Raw genomic sequence first — 9,665 nt, 5'->3', positions numbered from 1 at the left:
GTCAGTAGGCAATTTTGAATTACAGTGAAACCTCCATGAGTCGATATTGAAGGGACCATCGACTCATGGAAATATCGAGTCATGGAACAGCAATCCTTTGGAAAGCTGTTTGAAGGGACCATCATAGTAACCATGAAATTTTGCTTCCAGTATGGTTCCATGAGTCGATATCGAGTCATGGAACATCGACTCATGGAGGGATCACTGTAGCTGGTGTTTGTAAAAAAAAATTTGAACACCTTTTTACGTTGGCTTTACATTCCATGTAGAACACAACCTGTTTTATGTATTTGTATTATCGGGATGCATTCATCATTCATGCGGACCTGACGTCAGATTTGATTGAAATGTTCAATATCAACATTTTATTTCCCATCCATTTCTCAATGAATTTCAGTTGAATTTTCAGGGTCGATCACAAAATTTTTCTAGTTTTCAGAACCAGGGGCATCGATTGAAAATTTACCGTAATTTCGGATTCATCACGGGGAGTACTGAAATAATCCCACTTGGAGAATCAGTAACCACTTTAAGTTCGAGTCCATGGCTTGCGACAAACCAACTTCATGATTTAGCAAACGAAATAAAAATAGTTTGACCGACATTGGATGACTTGGTCACATGCTGGGTTGTTCCGAATACCGGTTCACTGGTGCAAGTGGCGATTATATTGGCGAATCTGAAACCTGGTTTGCGACATATCAATGTCAAAGGTGGATCAAATCAAGTCTTAAGGTGGTTCAAATGTATTTGAATGACTTGACCACATGTAGGATTGTTCCGAATTCCCGGTTCCCGGGAAATGGCCTCTAAACCATCGGTTCTGAAACCTAGCTGGCCATATCAAACTACATAAATTCCCAAATCAAGGCCTAATAAGGGTAATTCAAAGGTTCTTGGATAACTTGATAACATGCCAGGTTGTTTTGGATACCCTGTTCTCCAGGGGAGGTGGCCAATATATTGGCGGTTCTGAGACCTATCTTGCGACATATCAAACTTGATGAAGTCAAAGTCAAGTCAAAAGAAGAATAGTTTAAGAGGTTTTGGGTGACCTGCCCACAAACTGGGTCATTCCGGATCAAGCTTCCGAATTCTCACTCACTCTCACGATAAAGGATTTATCCATCACCACAATTTTCAGCGAAAAGCTACCTTGCGAAATTATCCGTCTACACAACAAAGCGAAAATAGATAATGGCACAACTCCACAGCTGTGAGAATTTTATTTTATCATTCTCCTCTCCATGGAGAACTTTTCATGTGTCCATCGCCACAAGCAGCAGTTGCTTTTATGCATCAAATTAACTGTGGCTTTCGTCAAGTTGATGTGGTAGCATGGATAGCGTGCATGCATCGCGGCTGTTTTAGCAATGTGGTAGGTTCGAATCCCGTCGGCGGCATCAGTTTTTATTTATCCACATAGTGATAATTCTCGGGAGAAGTTGATGAGCGAAAATATGATGGGGTGAAAAAGAAATTATCCCCGGAGTGGAATGATTTTCGGTTATCCTACATCGTAACTCTAGGGAAAATAAGTGTAAGCGAAAAAAGATATTCACGTGAGGAAGCGAAAAAGCATTATCCTTGCGTGCGAAAAATCGTAGATTTCGCATCATTGATACGATAATTCAGAACCCTGTTCCGGATAATTGGTTCTTCAGTACAAGTGGCAAATATGTTGGTGGTTCTAAAGCTTCATTTGCGATGTATCAAATATCATGATTTTGCAAACCAAGTCCAAAGAAATGTCAAATCGTGTGAAGATTTGTGTCGTGAATTTTGAGTTAAATATTTACTTCGCAGAATAACCTTGAATTCACAGTTGAGTTGATGTCAAGCCAGCAGCTGGAAGAGTCGATATATGAATTTATAACACCTTATAAACTCTCTAACCCACTCATCCACTCTTTCTTTCACTAACTCATACATTGTCTCATAATCACACATACAGAAAATTTTGCTTTCCATCCCAACTGTAACATCGTTTTTATTTTCACTTCCCCACACGTGGCTCCGTTTGGCACATGTCACTTGAGCCGTCATTAGGTGCCTTAACAAAGTCTTGAGGATATACGTCCTCTACCTTCGGTACAATCTATGCGTAAGAACGGTCATCTACAGCATTATGCTTAGCACATAATTGGTCACTACCATCAGTGTGACTGTTATGCGTAGAAATTCACCAAAGCCTCCGTATTTCTAGGCATAACAGTCCCACTTTGAATTTCGTAGCTAAATTTACTTCATTCTTGACTCTAATGAACACGCTATTCTTTACACTGTTGTAAAGATTTTAATTCAATTTACCACACACCTGGACAACACGAGGCCTAAATGTGTTAAAATCTTTGAACGCGTTTTTCTCGATTGCATATTTTGGAACATGGGACAATTATGCGTATAACGGCAGGCTGCACTGCTCTCAATTTTAGTGTACCAAAATCGTCCAGAGGAAGCATGGATGACCGTGTACCAACCACGGTTGGTGGTAGTGATGGCCACGGAATGGATGCAACGAACGGAACTCTTCGGGAAACTCGTGAGTGGCCGTCTGCCAGCCGTCGAGAAGCACTGACGATGAACCGTGGAAAGGAGAAAAGCGCACCAGCGGGGTGTGGGGTACTATTGGAATTCTACTAACCTGCCAGAGGCTAACTTTGAGCCTTGTATCAATTATTTCGTTGACAGGAACAACTTCTTTCAGCGCGACTAACTTTCGCCCAACAAATTCCCAATTAGCCGGTCGTGGAGAATCCGTCAGTCCGGGATGAACTTGTCCAAAGATGGTTGGGACTCGTAAATCATCCGCAGGAATATAGTAGTGGATTACCGAAACTTCTTCGACAATCAAACAGTAGGACCATACACCATCGGTCGGGAACCCCTGGTGGATGCAGCAACGAAATTGCTCGGAAAGAGAACGGAAAACGGAATCTAGAGCGCACCAGTGAGGCAGATGAGGAAGTTGGACAGAGACTAACCTGCTCAAGGCAATTTCTAGGCCTTGTATTTTATAATTCCTACAGCTTCTGTCCTCAATTGACCATAATCGCAAATCAGTGCAATCAACAAGTGCAATGGCGACAGCACTTCAATACCTCGCATTCATCAATTGTTCCGCCGGTCTACAATGGCGATGGGCGCTTTCCGAGTCGTCACTTCGGAGTACAATGGTCGGTCCGAGGCCGCGTCCTATGCGACCTATCCTGGTCACGGCACCACTTTGTTGGGTCCAAATATAGGATTTCCGTACCTGGTGTGTGCCCGAGATCCTTGGCTGGTATTTACAGCGAAAGCTACGTCCCTTTGCCACGGCGGATTAGGAGTACCATCCGAGATGTCCAATCTACGTCCAGAATGGATCAAGGAAAACGGGGGTAAAGTAGGACAATCGCTTAAGGCACTTCTACTAACTCGAAAAGCTAAGCACAAAACCGGTTCACTTTAACACAAAATACTTTATTACCGCAAAATGTAAAACGTGTATTTCTCTAATTTTATATCTACAAAAGAATCACGACGGCGACCTTGCATGGATAGTGGATAAATCGAAACTGAACGTACAGAGCAGCACAAAACTTATTCGGCTCACCATGGGCAGTCAATCTACTACACTATCAAACAATGTGTTTTAGTTATATACTACTGCTGATGTAGTTAGAGGGATCGGTCAATTGCGCGAAAACATTTGATCGCCCTTAGCGATAAAATTATGCTGTAGCTGCAACACTATCCAATTCAATCGTTTCTCAAAAGGTTTGCACTAATGCAATTTTGTTAAAATTCCTTGATATAGTGGCCACATTATAGCCGATCCCGGAAATTATCTGTGACTTGAAATTTGCCAACAGCAGGGGCACAAACGCACAGTACCCTTTTCACCCGACCTGACCCAGTGACCCATCGGAATAACTCCGGCCAAACGAATATTTCCGAGTTTTTCTGGCCCCTTTTAGAAACAAGATATGTGTGCCAAGGTTGTGCTACTTTTCCCCGAATGTTAATTCCTCGAATGTCGTTTCCCCGAACGCCAGTTCCCCGAATATCCCGTTTCCCCGAATAGTCCACTTCTCCGAAAAGTTTTTGGCACTTATATTTGACATAACTGTATATATTCCAGAGGGGTGGATGTACTGGTCATCTTATATGCACCCTTCTTTATATGATTGGCGGTTCTTACGAGTTTTGCCGCCCTCAGCATTTTTGGCAACATGTGTATAGTCTAGAATGACAAAATACCTCCTGCTTTAGATTGCTTACTATTTTTTCTAATTCACCATCCTGCCACTGAAAAGTATTATAGCACATATTTGAACTGATACACTTTTCGAGGAAGCGGGTCATTCGGGGAAACAGGGCATTCGGCGAACTGGCGTTCGGGGAACCGACATTCAGGGAAAAGCATTCGGGAAAAAGTAGCACAATCGTGTGCCAGTATACCGACAACAAATCATTTGAATCCATTAAGAATTTGCTGAGCGGCGAGGGTTTTAGCATTTTTGCTTCCACTCAGGCCTATACGGGTTAATACTTTCATCATACATTTTCCCTTCTTTTAATCAAAGGTTATTCTTTATACTTATACGGTCAATTTAATGACTGTGAGGGTTGGTAAATGGCTGGTGTTGTTTCTGTTTGGGGGTCCTCTCTGGAGCCACCAATTGTTGTTTCTGTTCGGACTTTTGTTACTTATCCGCAGATAATCCTTGATAACTTCGGGCTAGTATTCGTCACTTTGAACCTATGCCTGGTGAGGGATCTTAGAGAATCTACTTCAGAGTAACTTTCGGATAAATATCTTCACAAGATGAGCTTGCTAACAACACTGATTGTATTTCTAACATTTTGTCTTATATATACATTGAATTTCTTAACCTATGCTTACCTACTACTTTCGCTACCTTCAAGCTGGCATTTTCCTAAACGCAGTTTGTCGTTACGTGTCGCCTTACGTTTCCGAACGCGACCAATTGAAGATCTCATTTACCTGATTTACATTATTCTTTTGCTTCTATGTGCCTGCCTGTAAACGCGCGTGCGTTCCCTGATTGATGCTGGGCTTTCCTTATTATTGTCTACTGCGAGAATCGGATGTTTATGTTTTGTCGAGACGGTGTACCGTCCCTTTAGAAGAGGTAATAAAATGTGAAAGGCAGAGCAATTAGCAAGTTCGGAATTTTGGAATTCTATCGGCTACACTGTCTAGACGCGAGTCGGCTAGAGACTTAAAAATTCTAATTAATCATGCGTTGAAATTAGATTTAATTTTTAACAGCTGGGCATGGCGTACTATTGGTACCTCGCGCACCTACAGGAATAAAATAAACCCCTCTGTGCGGTCCTTAGCCTCTTGCCCAGCAACTCCTATCCCTACCTCCTCGCGGTACTGTCCGGGGTACGAGTAACCTTAGGGAAGATCGGGTAACCAACCCCAGTAGGATCTCTGATCGTATGCTGACAGAGAAGGGGGGAGATTTGCTTTTGCTTTTGCTTCTGCAAACCTTGAGCGTCTGTGCTCCATTAGAGTGGTTCAAAAAATTGTTTTTGCTCCACATCGCTCATTCGATTCGAGATCAAATTCTAAGTGTCCTCCCAAAATTTGAGCCAATTCTGGTGAAAATTGAGACAGCACAAGCCCTTCAAAGTTTATATGGGAATTATTATGGGAAAAGCAAGCAAATCATTCAATCGGCAAATATTATTGCCGATGTGCTACGTTGAACAATGTTGCTCAAGAACAATCAAGCTGCTGGTAAGGATGGTATTGGAGCTGAACTCATAAAGATGGATCCGGAGAGGCTGGCCATTTGTGGAAGGAAGGTGTAATATGCCCCATCTACAAGTAAGGCGATAAGTTAGATTGTGAGAACTTTCGAGCGATCACCAACCGAACAGATCTTTGCTGTACGACTAATCTTCCAAAAACTTCGTGAATACTAGGTCCCAACGCATCACCTTTTAATCGATTTCAAGGCGGCATACGATAGTATCGACCACGTAGAGCTATGAAAAATCATGGACGAGAACAGTTTTCCCGGGAAGCTCGCGAGACTGATGAGAACGACGATGGAAGGTGTGCAAAATTGTGTGAAGGTTTCAAGCGAACACTTGTAACCAGTGGTGTGTTAAAGAGTCCAAGATTTGTGAGATTAGCGTGATTTTGTGTAACGTTTTATTGTCAAATAACTAATATCAAGAAAATATTAAATTATATAAAACTGGACACTTCCCAACTCCCACTGTGGAGAACGCAGCCGTATCATCAGTCATCAGCTACTCACCACCACGTCACAGGAGCATAAGGATGGGCAGCCATTATGGGTGGTGTGAAGGGGGCCATGATGGGGCGAATATGGATGGGCGGAAAAATGCTTCAACGGTTGCGATTGTCGATAAGTAACCGCCATCGCCAAGATCATTAAGTCTGCAGCAATCACAAGATAAAGACGTGCATATAAGTTGATGCTAAAGTACAAAAGATTAAAAAAATAATTATGTTAAAGATAGTGTAAAGTGGTACAAGTGAGGAAAGATATTAATCCAGCAGAAGTGCTGTGCGGAGGAGTGAAGGTTCCACCGGCCGTGTCCTGCCGGAACTAAAGCGAGAAGGAGCGAAACGTAGTCCAGGAAGGAAATACGGTGGAGTAGCGGAGCGTGAAGAAGGGGCCCGCCAATAGTGAAGAAGAAGGGAATAAGTGAGGTAGTAGATAGCGTCAAGAAAGCGGGAGAATGAAGGTATCTTTTGTGCGAAGATTTAAATAAAGTTGGGTTTGTGTTCAGCAAAGGTAGTTTAGTGTGTTCTTGGTTGCGATAGTTAAGCGCGTACGCCGACCCTGAGGCAATTGTAGAGAGGGGAGTCTCACCAGTGCTGGGCAGGGATCGCCACATTAGTTAAACACTCCAGTTCGTTTGGATCCCGCCTGGGACTACGCCATGGTGATGGACTTTCGTGTCTGTTGTTCATTATTGCGCTAGAAGTTGTTATGCGGAGATCCGGTCTTTACAGCCGGGGTACGATTTTTGCGAGATTCAGTCAGTTGGTTTGCTTCGCAGATGATATGAACATTTTCTGCAGAAAATTTGAAAAGGTGGCAGACCTGTACACCCACCTGAAACGCGAGGCTGCAAAGGTTGGATTGGTGGTGAATGCGGCCAAGACAAAGTATATGCTAGCTGGTGGGGCCAAGCGCAACAGGGCTCGCCTAGGTAGCAGTGTTACGATAGACGGGGATACATTCGCGGTGATCGACGAGTTCGTCTACCTTGGATTCTTGCTGACGGCTGACATAAACGTTAGCCGTGAAAAACGGAGGCGCATCATCAGTGGAAGTCGGGCTAACTATGGCCTCCACAAGAAGCTGTGGTCAAAAATGATTCACACCCGCACCAAATGTACCATGTACGAAACGCTCATAAGGCCAGTAGTCCTCTACGGGCATGAAACGTGGACGATGCTCGAGGAGGACCTGCAAGCACTTGGAGTCTTCGATCGTCGGGTGCTTAGGACGATCTTTGACAGTGTGCAGGAAAACGGTGTGTGGCGGCGAAGGATGAACCACGAGCGCGCCCAACTCTACGGCAAACCCCGTATCCAGAAGGTGACTGGAAGGATACGATGGACAGGGCATGTTGCAAGAATGCCGGACAGCAGCCCTGCAAAGATGGTGTTCGCTTCGGATCCGGTTGGTACAAGAAGGCGTGGAGCACAGCGAGCTAGGTGGGCGGATCAAGTGCGTATCAATTTGGCCAGCATGGGGCAGAACCGAGGATGGAGAGATGCGGTCACGAACCGAGTATTATGGCGTAAAATTGTTGATTCAGCGTTATCTGTCTAGATGTTAACTAAATAAATGACTGATTGACTTTGAGAAAAGGACCTTCTTCCAATTATATGCTGTTTTGTGGATTCTTGTTGTTCTAATAGTTATTGGAATCATAGATGTAAAAATTCCATCAAAAATGCACGCCATACTAAATACTGAATACTATGCTATGTTAAATTTGAGCTTAACTGTTAAATTGACTTGGAAATTAAATTTTACTTTTCAAACTCGACCAATATCAAATATTTTCAAAGTGCTTTCGGCAATGCTTTCATAAGTGGCTGATCAAAAATGTTTGAAAATCATCGAAAATTGTTGGCAGAAGAGGCAAAAGAACTCTTGATGGAAATCTGATATAGACTATCCTCGTACCTGCCGCACAATATACGAACGCAAAAATGGCAACTATGGCAAAGGAAGGACTCAGTTAATAACTGTGGAATTTCTTATTGAAAACTAAGCTTAGAAGCAGGTTCTATCCCAGTAAATACGCAATGTTAAGAAGAAGAAGGGCAAGAAGAAGAAGAAGAACATTGGAAAGCAATCTATTGCCAGAAAAATAAACAAACAGACGTGTTTTATTTTTCCTAAGTTATTTCCACTCTATCAAATATGGTCTACCTTTGATAACTGTCATATCTATAAACGGAGAGAAAATCGGAAAGAAAAATCAACAAGAACACATCGAGCTATGAAGATATGAATATATCAAGATAAAAAGATATTCAGACACGTAAATAGAAATTGTATGCACAATAAATGGACCGAAGAGACAATTTTAGAGTCAGCAGCATTTTTTGTTAATAATAGAACTCCGGACCTTCCTTAGTCGAGTGGTTGGAGTTCGCTTCTACTAAGCAATGCCAGCTGAAGGTGTCTAGGTACGATTCCCGATCGGTCTAGGATCTTTTTGTAATGGAAATTTCCTTGACTTCCCTGGGCATAGAGTATCAACGTACCTGCCACACGATATACGAATGCGAAAATGGCAACTTTGGCAAAGAAGGTTCTCAGTTAAGAACTGTGGAAGTGCTCATAAGAACACTGAGCTTTGCAGCAGGCTCTGTCCCAGTGAAGGCGTTATGCCAAAAATAATAGAAAAAAGAACTTCAAAAAAGATCTTAAAAACATGAAAAAACATTATATTGTAATTTTTAGATTCCTTGAAGACAAATCAACCAAATTGTATGTTTTTTTAAAGTTTCTAATCACTGAATATTGTACTGCCCACATTTTTTTTAGCTGGCTAAAAAGAAAAAAGCGGCCATATAAATTGTATATCGGAAGTATCGGCTTCACAAGGAATATCGGCATATATTTAAAAACAGATAATCAATATAGATACATATTTTGAAAAAAAAGTTGTTTGTGAACTTGTGAAAAAATGGTGCAAAAATATTGAGAAACAAGAAAGTTGTCGCGATTTGAATTATTTTTTTATTTGAAAAAATGATGAGGAGTAAAATGATAACAAGATATCATTTAAAATGTTGGGACCCTATAGTGACAATACATACATAGCTGAAAGTTGGTTCAGAAATGAATGTTGTTTTGATTACATTTTCATCAATCACACGAGTTCCACAACCACACGAGGATACGCCAAAGACAAAAATGCACAGAACACACTGTGTAAGACATACAATGTGTACATAGTTGAACTCTAACGTAAGAGTACCTGTCTAACATTGAGAATAAATTGAAAATGTAAATTTCAGCGAAAAATATTCCTTACTGGTAAATAAACTGTGCTCAAATTTCGTCAACATGTTTTAATCGTGCCTAACAAACTCTGATTCTCCACTTTGTATGTCACCTAAATTCATCAAATTAAAGCTG

The sequence above is a fragment of the Aedes aegypti genome, chromosome 2 (genome assembly GCF_002204515.2).
Source record: "Aedes aegypti strain LVP_AGWG chromosome 2, AaegL5.0 Primary Assembly, whole genome shotgun sequence".
In the NCBI taxonomy this organism is placed as follows: Eukaryota; Metazoa; Arthropoda; class Insecta; order Diptera; family Culicidae; genus Aedes; species Aedes aegypti.
Note: the sequence above shows the minus strand (reverse complement) of the source record.